Source organism: Somniosus microcephalus, chromosome 8 (assembly GCF_052327205.1).
Source record: "Somniosus microcephalus isolate GS21.2 chromosome 8, FLI_Smic_1.0, whole genome shotgun sequence".
Taxonomy (NCBI): domain Eukaryota; kingdom Metazoa; phylum Chordata; class Chondrichthyes; order Squaliformes; family Somniosidae; genus Somniosus; species Somniosus microcephalus.
The window spans coordinates 22,289,283-22,310,621 of record NC_140994.1 but is presented as its reverse complement, the minus strand read 5'-3'; the positions used below and the strand labels follow the sequence as shown (position 1 = coordinate 22,310,621).

Here is a 21,339-nt window from a genome sequence, read left to right as displayed (position 1 = left end):
CCTCCATGTTAGAATAGGACCCTCCACTGCGTCCATGTAAATTTTCACATTCCCACGTGAGCCATTCTTAAGTGAAAATCCCAAATTAAAGCAATTTGCCTTGTGTGCCAACATACAAGGAGAACTGGATTAAACTGCTCAAACTCATGTGTTGCAGCACCTTTAACAGCAAGAAAGAAAGAGAAATCAAAGAACCTGCATTTATATAGCACCTTTCACATCCTTAGTATGTCCCATGGGGAGAAGTTTACAATCCCATCAATCTAGGTTCAGTTCAAAATTCTTGTCCTAGAGATGAAAAGATAGCATATTATTCCCATGCACCATCCAATTCCATCCTAGTTTTGGAGGGAGAAGAGTGAAGCAAGGTGTACTATAGTAAAATGGAAATTTTCCACAAAGCTCAAACATCTTGTATTCAATGTATGTCAAATCCAGCAGCAAGTTACAATGCTATGATTCAAATTATGTCAATGAAACTCATCAATTTTATGATATTCTGAAATCAGTGATTCAATTATACAGTCAACGCCCAGCTGTTTTTTCTTTTGCACAGACCACGTTAAAAATGTCACCACCCACAGCTCACAAAATTCTCACTCCTCCCAAGGCAGAAATTCATAGAGGTGTGGTGACCCAAGTGACTATTCTTCAAGCACGATCCTGAACATTAGCAGCAGACGACTGCCTCTTGGAAGGTGGCACTTCAGCCAAGCTTGGTGCTTTCCTCACCAGACATTCACACAGACCTGGACGTCACAGGAGTTCAGTTACTGGATAATAATTAAACTCATGTACTTTTTATTTCCAACTCCTATTTAGTGCCCCAGTGCTGCCCTGGCTAAGATCAGGATCACATCTGACACTTTTCCAACCTGCCTGGCTTAATATCAAACCAGGCAATGCACTCAGCCATTGAGCCACTAGGAGCTTTTATTTTGCTCAGGAATCTCCCAAAACTCCTAGGAGCCAAAATGTCTACCAGTTTAATGTCAGTGCATCAGAAAGAGGCCGTAACACAAGTGCTGGAAGTTGGAAACAGTTGAAGGATGTCGTACCAGGTCCCAGGAACAGTTACACCACCACAGGGACTGCACACAATCCCAGTCTCACAAAGCACCGACTATGCGTTTCCCACAGGCCGATCAGATCACTATGAAACATGACTTCTTCCAAAAGGATGGCAAGCAGGTAGCTGGCAAATTGTGACATATGCTAAATTGGTAAATTGAGACAGTTTCATCACATGGTGTGCACAGAGCAGATCACCAGATAACAGCTTCAGAAATTCAACTCTCAATCAAATAGACTATTCTACACTAGGCACATAGCATACCAAAGGCTAAATAAACAAGGCAATAAACCAGATTACAATACTCAACGTAAAGGTACATCACATCATATAATGGGTACCATACTCCTTTAGGAGGATGAATGAATGTGCTAGTTCAATCTCATTCAGTTAGCTTTATAAACTGTAAGTGAAGGTCAAATAGGTTGCAAACATCAGCAGAACCAGAAGCTTGAATTGCTGTCTTGTAACTCATATTTTTGGAATCAGTAACGTAATTGCTGTTCTATGCAATGGCACAGTGAACAGCATAATGCAAGTGAAAAGATAATAGTCATCCCCACAATTTTAAGTATGGAATGCATATGCCACCATGAGCCTAGTCATTGTTAATCAGTCATGGCTCAGTTGGTAGCACCTTTCCTCGGAGTCAGAATGTTGTGGGTTCAAGTCCCACTCCAGAAACTAGGCTGACACTCCAGTGCAGTACTGAAAGGAGTTGGAGGTGCCGTCTTTCGAATGAGACGTTAAACCGAGGCCCCGTATGCTCTCTCAGGTGGACATAAAAGATACTGTGACGCTATTTCAGAGAGGAGCAGGGGAGTTATCCCCGGTGTCCTAGCCAATCCCATTCAAAGATGCCAGAGTACAGCTAAACTGCATGTGCCGACTCAACCAAGACAAGACTTCTGGTAAGTATGCACAACACACATCCAAGACCTGATGGTTTAAGAGAATTAAAAGACTTCTGATCCAACCATTTGAAAAGAAAATTGTTTCAGCAGTAGGTATACAAACTACCAAGTATAACACAAATACATACCGCACAAATTGTACAGTAGTACACCTCTGTTCAGACAAATGTAACAATTAAATCCAAAGCAGCATTTTATTAGATGACCTTAATTCAGTACCTAAACCTATGCACAATGTGATGAAAGTTACGTACACTATGTGTGGATGAACAGTTTCACTGTAATTTCAGCCACTGTTAATAAGACAAGACCTTTCAAATCCAGTCTGCATACAGAAAGGCCACTGCTCCAAGAATTAATTGGCAACCAGCAGTAGTGAATTGTGATTATTAAAACAAGCCTGGAGGCCACTGGGGGACTTCTCCCAGATGGGCAAGATTATCACACACATGTCAACAAATCCCACGGAAAATTATTTCCCACATTAAAAATGTGAAACAATTAATGCTAATTCTACTGTTTATTAAGGCAACACGTCAAGTCCATAAAGTTTGCCCAACACGTCAAATCCATAAAGTTTTCCCAACACGACCATTTAGCACATTGTAATACAAGTTCGAAAACAAAACGTGTGTTACTGTTTACCAGATTCCATTTGTTGTATTGATGCCTCACGCAAAGTCTATTTACAAAGCAGATCTTAGTAATGGATCCTCTGCGATTACCGTTTATTAAGTGGTTGCATTTTTTTTTAAAGTCACTGTCTGCTATGAAAGTCAGTCAACTTATCTGCTATTAAAATTCGTCCATCTCAACCACACAAACAAAAAGCTGAGTAACCACAATCCGTGCAACCTACGCGAAAAAAAAACAACTCCACGAAATCCTCACCAGAATTTGGAGACACCAAAACTGCCAGAACCTACTCATTAAAAAAACCGGTTGAAACTCGCTGCTGCATCAAAACCATTTAAAAATATGCAGGACAGATTATGCAGCTGTGTGTGGCAAAGAAGCAGCCACGCCGGGGGGGGGGGTGATCAAGCGCCCGCACCACATACAGTACATACTCGTCCTCCTCACTCACCATTTAGTTGCACAACTGAAAGGCTTATTTATACAACACACTCTTGGACAAGATCGTATGGATGAGAGGGAGGGAGGGAGTAGGAGAGAGAGAAACATTTGATTGCTCCTAACCACAGAGTGAGGTGAGGGAATTAAAAAGAAAAACCTTCCTAGCAGCACTTTAGAGCGCGTGTGTATAAAAGCATGTTCTTGAATATAAACAGGCACGGACACTGATATGTGACGGTGGGGAAACCAATGTACAAAAATATAGAGGTGAGGGAGGAGGGGAAACCGATACCTTTTTATAGTCCTTCTTTCCCCCGCATCGCGTCCGAAAGCATTTTGTCTGGCATTAAATCCTCTCAACACACGGACCGACACTCGGCTCGGCTCCGCCGCTCCAGCGAGAAAAGCCGACGCGACGCGACGCACCGCACGGCCCCCGAGCCCTCTGCGCCTGCGCACCACCGCCCTGGCGCGACCGGGTAACCAAGGGTTTCCTCGCGCGAGATCGAACGCTCGAGCCCAATTTGAAAAAAAAACGGTTATTTATAATAATTTTTTTTAAACCCCTCTCTTCACCTCGCGGATGGTATTTTGTTTTTTGTAAAATAGGCGGTTACATTATCTTTTTGATTGATTTACAACAAGCGTTAACGAAGCCTAGCTTATGGTAAGCCTCTACACCATGCATTGCATTTGGCTGAAATTCGGCCTTGAGTGTATTTTAAAAGGGGCGGGGATGGTTCCCCGGGTGCATTTTTCTAATTAATAAATGCGCATTTTTCTCCCTCCAATTTTACTTTTTTGAGTATCATTACTAACCCGCAAAGTACAAAAAAGAAAACACACATCGCATTGCACGAAGCTGGCCCCCGGACTTTTAAAATCGACCACTGAGGATGGGTTCATTGAAAAAGCCCTGCGGTGGAAGAAGGGGCGGGGTAACTAGTCCGGGGGTGACAAACTTAAATCAGAATATATTTTACATTTTTTAAAGTCTTTAAATCTGCACCATTGCCTGGCGAGTTAAATTTCATGGGGTCTTGGTCGAGTAACCACGAGCTAGCTACCTGAGGGAGAGAAACAGATCTCCCACCCCAGCAGCTGTGGTTTACACCAAAGCCCCTTCTCATAAAATCTTTAGTCTTTCGATAAATGTTAGCATTTAACTAGAAATTAGGCACATGTCTGCAAGAAAATCAAATTAGTGCTCACCAGAGGTTTTTTTTTAAATTTTCCGATTATTCTTACCCCCCTACCTTATCCTGCTGGGAAGCTGGAACAGAAAGAAGGAGGCGTGGATCCTGTGTGGGTTTTTTTTTTGGTATGGTCTGATCTGTTTTTCTTAACTGTACGTGCAATAGCTGATAAAACCTTCCAGCATTGACCAGCTTCAATTGGTGCAGAGATTTTACTACTCTGTAACAGCACTTATCATGTGGTCAACAGCTGGAAGACTGCAGTATTACAAGACGTGAAATGAAATAAGAAATATATACTTTAGTATGTGCTCTGCAGAAACCTCATTTTGCATTGTTTAAAGTTTGTGCTGTGTTATCTGTTTTTGGAGGAGGGAGACTCAAGGCACAGTACAGTATGCAACATTTTTCAGCTCTTCCCCCCCCCCCCCCAACTTGAATAAAACGGAGGATATTTTAGAAATTCAATCATAAATAGTTACAGTATAGCCTTAGTCAAAACTGCTGCAACTTTCTCAGTGTTGCTATGAACATACTTGCCAACACTGTTGACCCTAATGTGGACTGGGTGGGGACTGCACAATGGGGAAATTTAGTGAACTCTGCAGTGAATTGGGGGAGGGGTGGTGTCTACTACAGCTGTAAAACACAAAGAGAACTAGAAACTTCAAGCCATGTGTTGAATGCCAGGAAAAAGGTCATAACTAATTTTTTTAAAAAAACAGGACAGCTAGCTGGGATAAAATTGGGAGTGGTTAGAATAAAGTTTGGCTGTTGGCAAGTACCATTTTGGTGTGCATATAGCTTGCACCCCAAATTTGAGTATTTCCTCTCCTCTGGGGAAAAAAAAAATAACTTGCATATATACATTGCATCCCCAAATTACAACAGATTTATTTTGATTTGAAACATGCAGCCTATGTATGTAAATTAATCTATTCATTTTAAACCCACGTTCCCATTTTAGTTTTACTTAATTCTGAAGTACGTCCCAGAAGTCAAAACATTATTCAGTGCTCTCCAACATTGACACTACCCTTTCTCAGGCAATCACTTCTTTCCTGTACAATGTATTTCGTAACAAAATATGATAATTCCAGCTGATTATTTCTGAGACATCTGCACTCCCAACTATTTTAACACTATGCAAACTATGGTTTACTTCAGATCGCAAAAGACCTGATTATCTGTGCAACAGCTCTCTGCATTTACACTACTAAAATCGGCTTTGTTATACTGGTGCAAAGTTCCTTCTGTGATTTTATCACCAATATAAGGGAGCTGGTGTTAGCATTGTAAATGTTTCAATCAAACGCACAGATGTTGGTCTCCTGCAATGGAATGAAATAAGCACCACTATAAAAGCGTCTTTTAATAAGTAAGAATTTTTTTTTAATTCTTTAGATGTGGGTGACGCTGGTAAGGCCAAACCCTGAAAAGGCGGTAATGAGCCTTCTCTTTGAATTACCGGAGTCCTTATGCTATTGGTGCTCTCACAATGGTGTTAGGTAGGAAGTGTCAGGATATTGACCCAGTGATGTGGAATGAATGGTGATATATGTCCAAGTCAGAATGGTGTATGACTTGGGCAACTTGAAGGTGTTCCCATGATCTTGCTACTCTTGCCCTTCTTGGAGGAAGAGTTCACGGGGCTGGGCGGTGCTATTGAAGTAAGCTTGGTGAACTGCTGCAATGCATTCTGTAAATAGTAAATACTGCAGCCATGGTGTGGAAGTAGTGGATATTCAGTCCATTGGCAGGGACGCCGATCAAATGGATTGCTCTGTCCTGGATGATGTTGAGATTCTTGAGTACTGTTGTAGCTTCAACCATCTAGGCAAATGTTGAGTATTCTATCACACTCCTGATTTGAGCCTTGTAGACGATGGAGAGGTTTTGAGGGCTGAACCACTCATCACAGTGTACTCAGCCTCTGTCCTGCTCATGCATTGATGGTGTTGATATGGCTGGTCCAGTTAAGCTTCTGGTCAGTGGTGACTCCCAAAATGTTGGTGGGGTCCTGGTGATGGTGGTGCCCTTGGAGGTCAGGTAACATAGAAACATAGAAGATAGGAGCAGGAGTAGGCCATTCAGCCCCTCGAGCCTGCTCCGCCATTCAATGCGATCATGGCTGATCATCCAAATTCAGTACCCGGTCCCTGCTTTCTCCCCATACCCCTTGATCCCTTTAGCCTTAAGGAATATATCCAACTCCTTCTTGAATATATTTAATGAATGGGCCTCTACTGCCTTCTGTGGTAGAGAATTCCACAGGTTCACCACTCTCTGGGTGAAGAAATTCCTCCTAATTTCTGTCCTAAATGGCCTACCCCTTATCCTTAGACTGTGACCCCTGGTTCTGGACTCCCCGACCATCGGGAACATCCTTCCTGCATCTAGTCTGTCCAGTCCTGTCAGAATTTTATAAGTTTCAATGAGATCCCCTCTCATTCTTCTAAACTCCAGTGAGTACAAGCCCAATCGACCCAATCTCTCCTCATACGTCATTCCTGCCATCCCAGGTATCAGCCTGGTGAATCTTCGCTGAACTCCTTCCATGGCAAGAACATCCTTCCTCAGATAAGGCGACCAAAACTGCACACAATACTCAAGATGTGGTCTCACCAAGGCCCTGTACAACTGCAGCAAGACATCCTTGTTCCTGTACTCAAACCCTCTCGCTACGAAGGCCAACATACCATTTGCCTTCTTAACCGCCTGCTGCACCTGCATACTTACCTTCACCGACTGGTGCACAAGGACGCCCAGGTCTCGTTGCACTTCCCCTTCTCTCAATCTATTGCCATTCAGATAATAATCTGCCTTCCTGTTTTTGCCACCAAAGTGGATAACCTCACATTTATCCACGTTATATTGCATCTGCCATGCTTCTGCCCAATCACCCAACCTGTCCAAATCATCCTGGAGTTTCTCGGCATCCTCCTCACCTCACACATGTCCACCCAGCTTTGTGTCGTCTGCAAATTTGGAGATATTACATCTAATTCCCTTGTCTAGGTCATTAATATATATTGTGAATAGCTGGGGTCCTAGCACCGATCCCTGCGGTACCCCACTAGTCACTGCCTGCCACTCGGAAAAAGACCTGTTTATTCCAACTCTTTGCTTTCTGTCTGCCAACCAGTTCTCTATCCAAGTCAGTACCTTGCCCCCAATCCCATGTGCCCTAACTTTACACGCTAATCTCTTTTGCGGGACCTTATCGAAAGCCTTCTGAAAGTCCAAATACACCACATCCACTGGTTCTCCCTTATCTATTTTACCAGTTACATCCTCAAAAAATTCCAGTAGATTAGTCAAGCACGATTTACCTTTTGTAAATCCATGTTGACTTTGTCCGAGCCTGCCACTGTTTTCCAAGTGCTCTGCTATTACATCTTTTATAATGGACTCTAGCATTTTCCCCACTACCGATGTCCGGCTTACCGGTCTGTAATTCCCCGTTTTCTCTCTACCACCTTTTTTGAATAGTGGGGTAACATTAGCTACCCTCCAATCCATGGGTACTGTTCCAGATTCCATCGAATGTTGGAAGATGATCAGCAATGCATCTACTATTTCTAGGGCCACTTCCTTAAGTACCCTAGGATGTAGATTATCAGGCCCTGGGGATTTATCTGCCTTCAATCCCATCAATTTCCCTTTTTAGTTTTTTAATTTTCTTGTTTGAGATGTACTAAAAAGCTGCCATCATTCATGATGTGGGGCCATACCTCAGCAAGAATCAGTGCATTGAGGAGAGGTGGAGGGAAAATGCCTGGTGAAAATTCACTCCCTTGTGTGCAGCTTGAGCAGAATTAAAGAGAAGGTGAACGCAGAATGAGTTGCAACCACAAGTATACTTGGCAGTTACAGTGCTTAAAAAAAAATCTCTAATCTCCCTTATATATCTTCTTTTGTTTAAAAGCTATCATTACCATAACTGCAAAGGTGTGTTTTCCCCACCTGCAGTCATTGGGTTTTACCTTCATCCAAAAATTATCCTTTACCCTATTTTAATTCCCAAAAGTAGCATTTCTTGTTTTTATGTGTGAGTAAAAATGTAAATGCCTACTGTGGCATTCAGCCATAAAGACTAGGACGGTCCTAAGTTTCATCCATGGTCAGCGTTGAATTAATTTTCTCGCCCATATGAAGGTACTGAGGTACAATTCCTCCGGTGTTGGTAGCCCTCTGGTATTCAACTCTGGGTAACTCCACAGCTGTGCCCTAATCCTGTCCACACTCATGCACTTTCCAGCATTAGACAGAAACTATCTGACCCTTTCCTTTCCTAGCTCAGCAACACCAAGGCCCATTGTAACAGCCCTGCTTATTGCCTAGCTGAGATAAACTAAAGCTCGCCTGAGCAGGGACCTACCCCATTGTCTTCGCTGAGTATTACACTAGGTGGTAAATTTACCCACGGAGCCATCAGGGAGCTTTGCTTTTTTCCATTTATTATAGGTACACTATCCCTTATCCGAAAGCCTTGGGACCAGCTGAGTTTCGGTTTTCGGAATTTTTCGGATTTCAGAAGGTATTATAAGACTGGAAAATTTGTATTTAATATAAATTTTTAAAGTTCAGGCTACCTCTTGCGACTGTTCCGTGTCTCATTCCCCTTCCTGCTTCTCTGGAAAGCCGGATATCGGCTGACTCCTACTAAGCTGGCCCGCAAATCAGGTCGGTCGGGGGGGGGGAGAGAAAAGAATATCGGACGGGCCGTGGGTGGGGGGTCCGGGGTGGCGGGGGGCGGTGCGGGGTCGGGTCGGGGGGTTGGGGTCGGGGGGGGGGGTCGGGGGGGTTTGGGGGTGGGGGTGGTGGGGGGCGGGTCGGGTGGGGCGGGGGGGGGTCAGGGGGGAGAAAAGATTATCGGACGGGCCGCGGTTCGGGTCGGGTCGGGGGTCGGGTGTGGGGGGGGAGAAAAGAATATCGGACGGGGGTCGGGTCGGGGAAGAAAAGAATATCGGACGGGCCGCTGCAGCTATCGGACCAGCCGCTGTATTGTTGGGTTCACTCTCCCGGTACCTCCTTCACACTGCCCGGCTCGGCCTGCAATCTCCTACCCAGGAGGGAACTCTGTGACCCTCTGCCCTGCTCAGCGTAAGTCGTGCGCCACTCTGGTCATGTCGTGCGCACGACTTACGCTGAACGAAAAAACTTTCGGTTTTTAGAGGTTTTTGGTTTTCGGAAGTTCGGATAAAGGATAGTCTACCTGTACTTACTTGAAATTAGGTACACTTACATGTCCAGCTTTTTTAGCGCAATATGTTCAGTTTAATCAAATCAGTATTTTTCACTGGAAATGCTATTATTCATCAATAACAATTTTTTTAAATGGTAATTTACCTGAGACTTCAAAGTAATTTCGAAGGGCATGAATATTTTATTGTGTTTAAATTTTTCCCAGATAATACAGCCTTTTGTAAATCATCCAATTGTGCTTAAATCCAAGATGTATAAATTGTTCATGGCAACCAGTGATTTGTATACTATCAATTCTTTACACATGATTTGGCCAAATAATTTTTTTTGGCAGGAACCCCTTTTGAATTGTAGAAGAGAACTAAGTGATGCATTTTATCTGGAATTCAATGGAGTTTAACTGTACTTTGTCAGTCTTCACAGCCATCATAGTATAATTAGAAAAACAATACATGCCATTCATCATAAGCATTGCTAATACCTTGTTATTCTATCAAAATAAATGATACATATAAATGGAGAATCTGGAAACATTGAACTTTGAAATACATTGATGTTTAAATCAACGATAGGATGTAAATAGTGTAACAGCCAGGGTATGAATGCCCTTGGAGTAAAAATGTACACACATATGTATATTTGTTAATGATGAGCTGTAACACAAAAGAATCCAATGACTCTTCAAAAGAATGGGAGTACACATAGGTTCATAGGTTTGCTTCAGAGAAGATACTCACTTATCCACATTTTTAAGACTATATTAATGTGGCTTCAAAATTATAGTACAGGCTTCTAAAAATCACATTCAAAACAACTTTTGCCTCACTAATGTCAGCTTGGCTCAGTTGATCTGAATCAGAGGGTGTGGGTTCTAGGTCCACTCCAGAGCTTGAACATGTAGCTTAGACTGACATTCTAGTGCATTGCTAAAGGAGTGCTGCATTATCGGAGGTGCCGTCCTACAGATGAGACTTTAAACTGAAGCCCATGTTCAGGTGCACGTAAAAGATCATGGGCTGGATTTTCATTGAGGGGTCGTGTAGGAGGCGGGACTACAACTTTCGGGGTTGTAGTCCCACCTCCATCGAGTTGTGGCCAACGCACGCGATTTTCACTTGATTGACCTTGTTGAGCCCGCCCAGCGGGCTCAGCAGGCCAATTAAGGGCCGCCCGGCAACAGGTGACATCACAGATTGACATTTCATTTGTCAAAAGCTTTTGACAGATGAAATATCAGCGTTTGACAGCTGTTTGAAGCTGTCAAACACTGACAATCTGTACTCCAAGTTAATTCCTTCCTCTCAGGCTGATTTAGAGATCTCTCCAGAACAGAAAGCTGAATGCTGCAACTTTTGACAGCTCGCGGCCATTCTGCTTTCTGTGCCGGTGAGATGAGGGACTCCCGAGACCTGAAGGAAGGAAAGCTGTAAAGGTAAGTAAATGTAAGTAAAACTTTTTAAAACACTTTACACACACCAAACACACTTACCTCTGAACTCATGCACCCATCACTCACCTGAACACCAGACATCTCGAACCCTCCAAGCCCTTCAGCCCGACGGTCCACCTCGCTAACTTGGCGTGGTTTGGAGCTGTCGGGAATCCCACACTTCAGCAATAAAAATAGGGATTAGGCTAAAAACTACCTGTTAACAGGCAGTTAATTGGCACTAATCCCCTTCCTGCCTCGGGGAGGCGGCTCCCAGTGCGGGTCGGGTACCCGCCTCCTTTGAAACTGGCATGGGGGCGGGATGGGTTCGTGCCCCCCGATTTCGAGATTTTAACCCCCACATACCTCCAATCCCGCCTCCACGGCCCAATGAAAATCCTGCCCCATATGTCACTATGAAGAAGAGCAGGGAGTTCTCCCAGTGCCCTGGCCAACATTCTACCCTCAATCAACGTAGACAAATACACATTAACCGGTCATTCTTCTCATTCAACTGTTGCGTAAATCAGCTGCTCCATTTGCCTGCATAACAATAGTGGCTGCACTTCAAAAGTAATTCATTGGTTGTGAAGCACTTTGGGACATCCTGAGGACACAATGGGCCTGATTTTAACTCTCCCCACCTGGTGGAAATCGGGTGGGGGAGAACTTTAAATGAGGGCAATCACTTACCCTCTCAAATCCCGCTGCCTTCCCACCGTGTCCCAATGCTAACCTGCTCTTTTGAGCAGGCAAGCGGGACACCCGCAGGAATGAAGCAGGATTCTCTTTAAATATGCAGATCAGAGCCCGATGATGTCATCGGGACCCAATCTGCAATTTTATTTGGAGGCCTTAACCGAGAAACAGTAATGGCTTCCCCATCAGGCCACACCTGTCAAACGGTAGATCGTGGGCCAGAAGACGCCCAGGTATTTAAGCAATTACATTTAATTTTAGGTTTCTTTGTCGGCCATTTATGGTTTATGGCCACGACCTCCACTTCCCCAGACTCCCTGGATTTGTCACCCGCTTTAGGATTTGCGTGCACCATACCCGTCCCTTTAAAATCAGGACCAATAAATTGCTATGTAAATTCAGTAATTTTTTTTTAATATTCAGTCTCATAGAAACATAGAAGATAGGAGCAGGATTAGGCCATTCGGCCCCCTCGAGCCTGCTCTGCCATTTAATGAGATCATGGCTGATTATCCAAATTCAGTACCCTGTCCCTGCTTTCTCCCCATATCCCTTGATCCCTTTAGCCTTAACTCCTTCTTGAATATATTTAATGAATTGGCCTCAACTGCCTTCTGTGGTAGAGAATTCCACAGGTTCACCACTCTCTGGGTGAAGAAATTCCTCCTCATCTCTGTCCTAAATGGCTTACCCCTTATCTTTAGTCTGTGACCCCTGGTTCTGGACTCCCCCGCCATCGGGAATATCTTTCCTGCATCTATTCTGTCTAGTTCAGTTAGGATTTTATAAGTTCAATATGGGCGCAGCTAGCAAGGTCAGCATTTATTGCCCATTCCATAGTTGCCCTGGAAAAGGTGGCGGTGAGCCTTCTTCTTGAACTGCTGCAGTCCATGTGGTGAAGGCATTCCCACAATGCTGGTAGGTAGTGAGTTCTTTTTTGTAGTGGTTTGATACAACTGAGTGGCTTGCTAGGTCATTTCAGAGGGACTGGAGTCACATATTGGTCAGACCTGGTAAGGACAACAGTTTTCCTTCCCAAATAACATTAGTGAAACAGTTGTGTTTTTACGACAATCTGACAGCTTCATGGACATTTTTACTGATACCAGCTTTATATTCCAGATTAAAAAAAAAAACTGAATTTCAAATTCATGCCATGGTGGGATTTGAACTCACAGTTTGCTGGATTATTAGTCCAGGCCTCTGGCTTATTAGTCCAGTAACATAACGACTATGTTACCATACCTGTGGTACAGTGTGTTTGAGCATCAATGCTGCAGTGCATGTTCAGTTCCCTACATCAGTCTGAGTGTGTTCCCAATCTGTGATATATTGCTTGTCCACTCCAAAACTAGGCACTTCCTCACATGACAGGAAAGTCAGAGAGAGTGGGTCCTCCCAGTTGCCTTCTGCCAATTGGTTCCCAGAGGTCTAGGAACAGATCTTTTGCTTGACCTCTTACCCATGACTGTTGTTTGATCTTGGAATGGGACTGGAAAGATAAGAAAGTAAAAAAGACAAATTGGAGGGTAAATAGTTTTAAAAAACTATAAAAGGTGATGCAGCAAGTTAGTGCATCTGTGAGGTGTACCAGGAGTTTTAGGATGCGGGTTTGTGCCCATAATTCCCAACAACTTCTCAGCTGATTATCAGCACTATGTGCAAGTCAGGCACTTCTCCAAAGGAAGAGAATGAAAAACCAGCATGGCATAGGCAACGGCCCTGGAAGCAGGTCACCGGCCTTTATTCTAGCTGCAGAATGGTATGTGGCACAGAGAACCGAAAAAAGGCAAAAGCCAATATATGCCAATCATCATATAAATATCACTAAGTGGTGCATTTTATGCTAAATGTACATATTCTCAGCATTAAGTAGTCACAAAGTTACCAATGTGTACCAACTTGAATGTGTGGTTCAGATATTCTAAGACTTGTTCATACTGCAATAAGAGTGATTCATTAAGTGATGATTTGTTCTGCACTTGAAATTGTGCAAACAAAAGATAGATTTCCAGATAGTCATGTGAGGAAGAGGATTCTATTGGCAGTAGAAGTGCTGTATATAGTTTGCCCTGGTATTTCATATGGACTTTTTAGATTGAGGCTCTTGAGTTCTTGGCATAAACATGGAGTTCCAGCTTGTGCCAACAATTCTTGATGTTGGAATAGTGATGAATTTCTAGAGGGTGGTTATATTAAATACAATAATTACTTTGGGTTGCCCAGACTAACGAAGGGGTGGTGGAAAGTGCATCTATCTATAATATAAAATGTTATTTAATAAATATTTAACAATATTAATATATGTTCTTTCAACAAATTATGAATAAACTAATTGTAACTCAGGACTTTAAACAATCCCACTATAGTGTACATATTAAAACACACACTGTCACAGACTTGCAGTAGATTTCTTACTGCTTTCTTTCAGAATTCAGCATTTGTGCTAAGCCAAAAGAATCAGTCCGACAGGGGTCTCATGTCCCTGTTCACCTTCTACTTCTTGAGTGCTGAGGATTGGGAGGATTTTAGAATTCAGCAAAGGAGGACCAAGAAATTGATAAAGAAAGGGAAAATAGATTATTAGAGTAAACTAGCAAGAGACATAAAAACAGATTGTAAAAGTTTCTATAAGTATGTAAAAAGGAAAAGATTAGCGAAAGTAAATGTGGGTCCCTTACAGGCTGCGACAGGAGAAATTATAATGGGGAATAAGGAAATGGCAGAGAAATTAAACAAATACTTTGGGCTGGATTTTACCTTTCGGTGCGGCCGAGGGGCAGGACAGCTTCCTTCCGGGTTCCGATCCTGCCCACAACGACGTCCGACGCACAGACGCTATTTTGCGACAGTTAGCCCTGCTTACCGGCCAATTAAGAGAAAGCCAGTGTCAGATGACGCGTCATCTGCCGGTTTTCTTAAAGAGGCCAGGCACAATTTTTTTTGACAGGTGATTTTTCAGTGTTTGACAGCATTGGGGTGCTGCAAACACTGACGATCACTGTACAACTGTTAACTGTTAACCCACTTATCTTTTATATGATGCGACCTCTTCCCAGCAAAGAACCGATCCAGCTCCCTCTTGAAGGTATGCAGGGAACAAGCCGGCAAAGTATTCCAGAGACTTACAATTCTCTGGGAAAAGAAGAACCGGCGAATATCCAGTCTACTCCTACTCTTACCTAGTTTAAACTTATGTCCCTGGTCCTCCCCAATCTGTTAAACTGGAATAATGGGGGGATTTTTAACTCAAAAAAATGGGTGGGTTTGGATTGGGTGGGTAGTTAAAGTGTTAAAAGTCTGAATCCCGACCAGAACCCGCCTCCAACCTGCCCACTTCCGGTTTTAATGGAGGCGGGACGGGGCAGGCAGCCAGCCTGCTCCCAGGAGGCGGGTCCACTATTTAAATATTATAATGAGGCTGCCACACCTCAGATTTAACCTTCATTTTAAATTTAACTTTAGCTGATTGGGTTTTGCAGGCCTCGTGAAACCCGTCAGCTAAAGTAAGGCGAGGACTGCTAGATCCAGGAGATAAGTGCCTTTACACTCACCTCCTGGATCCAGTGTCCCTACCTAACCCACTCCCTGCGATCAGTGACACCGCCACAAGGCCTCTGATTCCCCCCCCACAAGGCCTCCCCCTAACCTCCATGCTGCTCCTAGCCCCCCGATCACCAGCTGCTCCCAGCCTTCCGATCCTCACCCGGCCCTCCCACCCGCTCCTCTGGCCCTCCAATCATTGCCTATTTCTCCCACCACCCCCCCCCCCCCCCGCACTCCTCCGGCCCCTGATCGTTCAGCTCCGGCTGCCGATCTTTTCCTATGCCCCTCCCACCCCACTCCTCCAGCCCTTCCGGCCCCTGATCGGTCCCAACCCCTCCCCCGACCTCCGCTCCTCCGGGCCTACCCGTGCTTGTCTGGCCATCCCCTGGTCCCCACGCGATCTCTCCCTCCCTACTCTCTGCGGCTTAGTGCCGCAGGCCTACCCGCCTGCAGCCAGCCAGCCTCTCAGTTTGGTTGGCTGCGTTTGGGAAACCGAGGCTTCCATGCAAATTAGGCCCTGCCGTTAAATTCGGCAGGGCCTGCAGGAAACTATCAAATTTGTTAGGCATGACCTATTTTTTCAGAAGCCGTGTTGTGAATTTCTTCTGTCCCTGTGGGCGATTGTTTTTTTCTCCTGTATGACTACCATAATGGGAGGTGGTGAAATGGTCTGTCAGTACAGTACCTGAGGCAGCAAACGCAAATTATCGGTGAATCACCACAATATTACAATACTACAACGTTACAATATCCTACATTACAACAGTGACTGCACTTCAAAAATACTTAATTGGCTGTAATGCGCTTTAAGATGTCCTAAGGTCATGAAAGGCACTATATAAATGCAAGTCTTTTTTATATACTGATTACAAGGATAGTCCAGTATTTCCATTAAGCACCTTTATTATTTGCCTTTCTTTGACAGATATATACTGATCCAAATTCTTGACGTCATAAACATTTGTACAAACTGAATTTTTATTGGCATTTTGGACGTCAGCTAATGGGAGTCAGTTATGACTCCAGCCACTACGGTTTTCCGTCTGATTCCCATTGACTTCAGTTTTACTTGGGCTCCTTGGCGCCATACTCGGTCAAATGTTGCCTCAATGTCAAGAGCAGTCACTCTCACCTGACCTCTGGTATTCAGCTCTTGTGTCCATGTTTTGACCAAGGCTGTAATAAGGTCTAGAATTGAGTAGTCCTGACAGAAGCCAAACTGAGCATTCGTGAGCAGGTTATTGTTGAGTAAGTGCTGCTTGATAGCACTTTTGATAACTCCTTCCATCACTTTGTTGATGATTGAGGGTAGACAGATAGGATGGTAATTGGCCAGGTTGGTTTCTCCTGCTTTTTGTGGACAGCCTGGGCAATTTTCCACATTGTCGGTAGATTTTTTTAAATGATTCGTTTATGGGATGTGGGCGTCGCCGGCAAGGCCAGCATTTATTGCCCATCCCTAATTGCCCTCGAGAAGGTGGTGGTGAGCCGCCTCCTTGAACCGCTGCACTCTGTGTGGTGAAGGTACTCTCACAGTGCTGGTAGGGAGGGAGTTCCAGGGTAGATGCCAGTGTTGTAGCTACACTGGAAAAGCTTGGCTAGAGCACGGCTAGTTATGGACCACAGGTCTTCAGCTGGGATGTTGTCGGGACCCGTAGCCTTTGCTGTGTCCAGTGCACTGAGCCATTTCTTGATATTACTGTTTTATTTTATAGGGCTATGAGCACTGCCTCAAAGTACTACAGCTGGACTATTGAAGTTGTTGCCATATCTCTGCTCAACAGTGCCTTTTCAGTACAACAGCTGTGCTAACTGAGGTTGTTGCTATGCCCTTGCCTTCTGCAGGCCACTGCTTCTCCATTCTAGCCCCCCCATATGAATGATGTTAGTGTCAGAAAACAAAAGTGACTCTTTTTGAGATATTTATACACCCACCAACTATTTTTGTATATTCTTGAATTCTCCTCTTGTGTGTGCATCAGATGATATGGCACTGTGTACACAATGCATTCATCCCTAAGAAACAGACAGAGAGATGACATTAAAACAGTTTGTGTAATTTAGAAATTAATTTAAAGTGAGATTTGTGCACCCCCTTCAGGCAATTTAGCACACAACAGTAAAATTCATTTTAAGGATTTAAGGGAAAGCTACTTACAGTGGTTTTCACCTTTAAGTTTTAATTGAGACAAATATTCCTAGTCTATTTTTGCTAGATGCCCCCCTTTTCTTTCCTCCTCTCCTGAATTTAACGGCCCCTTTAGTTGATCTTACTGATACAGGCTTGATGGATTGAATGTTCTGTTCTATATGTTGTAATGTTCTTTGTTTCAAAAGTTCCATTGTTGCCAGCAGCCCTTTGGTATCATGTGGTGAGTTTTGCAAATAAGCGAGTTGGTAAATGCACTGCTCAATGTGGAACTAAGCCATTCAGATCTGGAAAATCTTGGGAAGTAGCAGTAACTGGAGCAGACTAAAAGGAAACCCACTGTGAACATGGGCCTGGTGCACTCGGCTGCCATTTGCATGCAGCTGGTGGGGAAGGAGTGTCCAGCAGCAGTCTCCGGCAGGGGGCAATGAGGCGGCGGTAGCATTGGATAAGCTTCCACATAATGGCACCCAGCTGGCTCCCCTTCTCCTAACACATGGAATTCAAAGGGCAGGATTTTCATTGGGCCGTGGACGCGGGATTGGAGGCGTGTGGGGGGTTAAAATCGCGAAATCGGGGGCATGAACCCATCCTGCCCCCAACCTGCCTCCATGCCAGTTTCAAAAGAGGCAGGTACCCGCCCCGCACTGGGACCCACCTACCCGAGGCGGGAAAGGGATTAGTGCCAATTAACTGCCTGTTAACAGGCAGTTTTTGGCCTAATCCCTATTTTTATTCTTTAAGTGTGGGATTCCCGACGGCTCCAAACCACGCCAAGTTAGCGAGGAGGACCATCGGGCTGAAGGGCTTGGAGGGGTCGAGATGTCCGGTGTTCAGGTGAGTGATGGGTGCATGAGTTCAGAGGTAAGTGTGTTTGGTGTGTTTAAAGAAGTTTTACATACCTTTACAGCCTTCCTTCCTTCAGGTCTCGGGAGTCCCTCATCTCACCGGCACAGAAAGCAGAATGGCCGTGAGCTGTCAAAAGTTGCAGCATTCAGCTTTCTGTTCTGGAGAGATCTCTAAATCAGTCTGAGAGGAAGGAATTAACTTAGAGTACAGATTGTTAGTGTTTGACAGCTTCAAAGAGCTGTCAAACGCTGATATTTCATCTGTCAAAAGCTCTTGACAGGTGAAATGTCAATCTGTGACATCACCTGTTGCTGGGCGGCCCTTAATTGGCCTGCTGAGCCCACTGGGCGGACTCAACAAGGTCAATCAAGTGAAAATCGAGTGGGTTGGCCACAACTCGATGGAGGCGGGACTACAACCCCAAAAGTTGTAGTCCGCCTCCTACACGCCTCCAGTATCAAAATCCAGCCCAAAAGTCTTTGGCCTAGAAATTCAGTGCCCTTAGCGCCGATTTTGCGGCGCTAGAGGGCCTAGCGCTGCAATTGGCGCCGTTTCCTAAATTGCCTGGGGCCCTTCCGCCGCGGTAGACCGGTAGTGCTGCGCCGGCACCGATGACGTCATCGGTGTGCGCAGCGTCCCGGTTGCCGTGGTAACCCGGCCCCAAGCCGAAATTCAGTTGCGGCCGCCTCGCCAGTGGCAGCCGCAACTAAGACTCCGGCAAACGAGTGCTGCCGGAGTCTGCGCCGGCGCTTTAAGGAGGCGCGGCGGCCGGCCGCTTTCCCACCGGCCGCCTGCCCGCAGCTCCCTCCCCGGACTTCTCCCCCCCCCCCCCCCCCCGCAGAACAGATGCAAGCCCGGCACTTGTCCGAGGTGCCGGGCTCATTTTTGCAGAGATTTGCGCGGGCCGCGGCCGGGTGCAGGCAGCTCCTCCTTAACGGAAGGAGGAGGCCTGCACTTCCCCAGCCTGCCGCACCGCATCGGGCGCCGCAGCGCCAGAACAGTGCCGCAATGGGGCAGGTAGCGCCCATTGGGAGGCGCTGAAACCCTCCAGTAGCGCCGGCAGCCGTTTGGGCGCGGCGCTACTGAATTTTTGGCGCGCGCAGGGGGATTAGCGCCGGCACTAACTTCCGGCGCTAAAGCACTGGCTGCGCCAAAACCCAATTTCTAGGCCTTTGTCTATAAATTGCCCTCCCTACTCTTGCAACCTCCTCCTACCCTACATACTAGTACATGTCCTCCACTTTTCTGATTCTGGCCTCATATACATCCCCCTCCCACCACTCTACTTTTGATGGCAGAGCTTTCAGCAATCTTGGCTCTATACTCTGGGGCTCTCTCTGTAAACTCCCCTGTCTTGCAACCACTATCCCCACTTTCAAAATCCTCAAAACCTATCCTTTCAAACACACCTTTGGTTAGCTCTCCTAACTCTTCTACTACTACCACTTGGTATCCATTGTTTCCTCTGTTATGTGCATTGGGATGTTTACTATGTAAAAGATGCTATATGAAAGCAAGTTAAGATTTTTTAAATACATAGGGCTAGTGTACACATGTCTGAGTAACTAATATACCTTGATGAACGCATTCTCGATCATTCAGGCATCCTCTACAAACCACAGAAACTTGTCTAATCTTGATTGGTTCTGGCAGCAGTATTGACAGTATTTTGGCAATTGTGCAAGTAACAAGTGCAGTGCCTCCGTTTATCTTTACCTTTGGTGATTCAGCTAATATTAGGAACCACAGACACAAATTTAATTCTACCTACCATTGTTACAGCACCAAATCCAACGCTATATTGCTTGTTCCCTATTTTTTATTCACCCCCCCCCCCACCTTCTACTGCCCACCACAATCTATTAGGCCATCATGTTTCACGCACACGCCATTCTCTAGTTAAGACAGTGACATATGACCCATTTCCAGACCTTTCCGATATAGGTCTGCAATTGCTCACTACAGAGTTTTCAACATTGGGAACTGTTAAGAGTCATTTATCGTTAGCAAGAGTAACACAGTTGTAACCCTTTTTGAATACTTGGACCTATGTTTAAGAATGACATACTTCACAAATGTGCACATTTTCTGAGAAGTAATGAATCTAGTGAAATATGAGATGTGATTTTGGTTTTCTCTATGTGGTAATTTCCAGCTTAAACATATCCCTCTCCCACAGATGATCAGCCAGAGATCATGAACTTACTGTGTGGGGAAATGGAAGTATAAACATCACGGCCTACTGCTCTGTTGTATAGCATGTTGTAACACCAACATGCTGTGTCACCAGCTGCCTCAAACAGATGCAAAGAGGTATGAATTATATAATTTCATTGTACGTACTGAAAAAGGATTTTATCTGCCTCCCCATCAACTGGTTGGGGATCATGGGTTTCAATATGTAGATGGCCGCAGAGCACTTTGTTTTTACGTTCATCAAACTCAGTACTTTAGCAAGTCCCAATGTTATTTGTGTCATATGGAAAGAAAACCTTAGGTAACTCGGTGAGAAAGCAGCACCTAACAAAATAACTAATTCTCGATTGTCACGTTTAGTCATTAAACGTCTGAGGTTCAGTTAAGGGCTATTTGTTCCATGCTACTTTCAGGGCTTCTCTTAGGCTTCCATTGTGTCTGCAAGGTAGCTATATTGTGTACATCTTACTTATTTACCAGATATTACTGTTTACATTTGGCCAACACCCAGAAAATGTATCCAGCAGATCTGTTTTGAAAAAAAGGGTTTGAGCAACCGAGTCAGGACCTCCCACTTCCAAAATTGGCACTGCTTTGGTATGGTTCCTACATTGTGTAAGGTTGGCAATTATTTATTTTCTACGATCTTCATCACTCATCCAATGATATCATACCTCACATGACACAATCCATCCATACCATCCCTTCAGGCTAGGTTGGGTTATTGTTTGTTTTATGCCTGGGTGTGGTTAGGTAAGTCACTTTTAGGTTACTTTAGGTCAAAAGGGATGAGACTATTAGAGATACATAGAAACTTAGAAGATGGGAGCAGGAGTAGGCCATTCGGCCCCTTGAGCCTGCTCCGCCATTCAATGCGATCATGGCTGATCATCCAAATTCAGTACCCGGTCCCTGCTTTCTCCCCATACCCCTTGATCCCTTTAGCCTTAAGAAATATATCCAACTCCTTCTTGAATATATTTAATGAATTGGCCTCTACTGCC

General features: G+C 44.7%; 1 protein-coding gene across 6 annotated transcripts in view; it reads right to left on the bottom strand.

The window, feature by feature from the left end:
- Positions 1–4,332, bottom strand: part of add3a (adducin 3 (gamma) a) — a 331,245-nt gene extending 326,913 nt beyond the window's left edge. For 4 of the 6 annotated variants that reach the window (XM_085994331.1, XM_085994333.1, XM_085994330.1 and 1 more), the window contains exon 1: positions 3,356–3,512. The gene's annotated coding sequence lies outside the window, so the exon portion shown is untranslated. Of the gene's footprint in view, positions 1–3,355; positions 3,514–4,275 lie in introns of those variants that run through there. The other 2 variants (XM_085994332.1, XM_085994340.1) reach the window with 2 other exon arrangements.
- Positions 4,333–21,339: the final 17,007 nt, after the last annotated feature.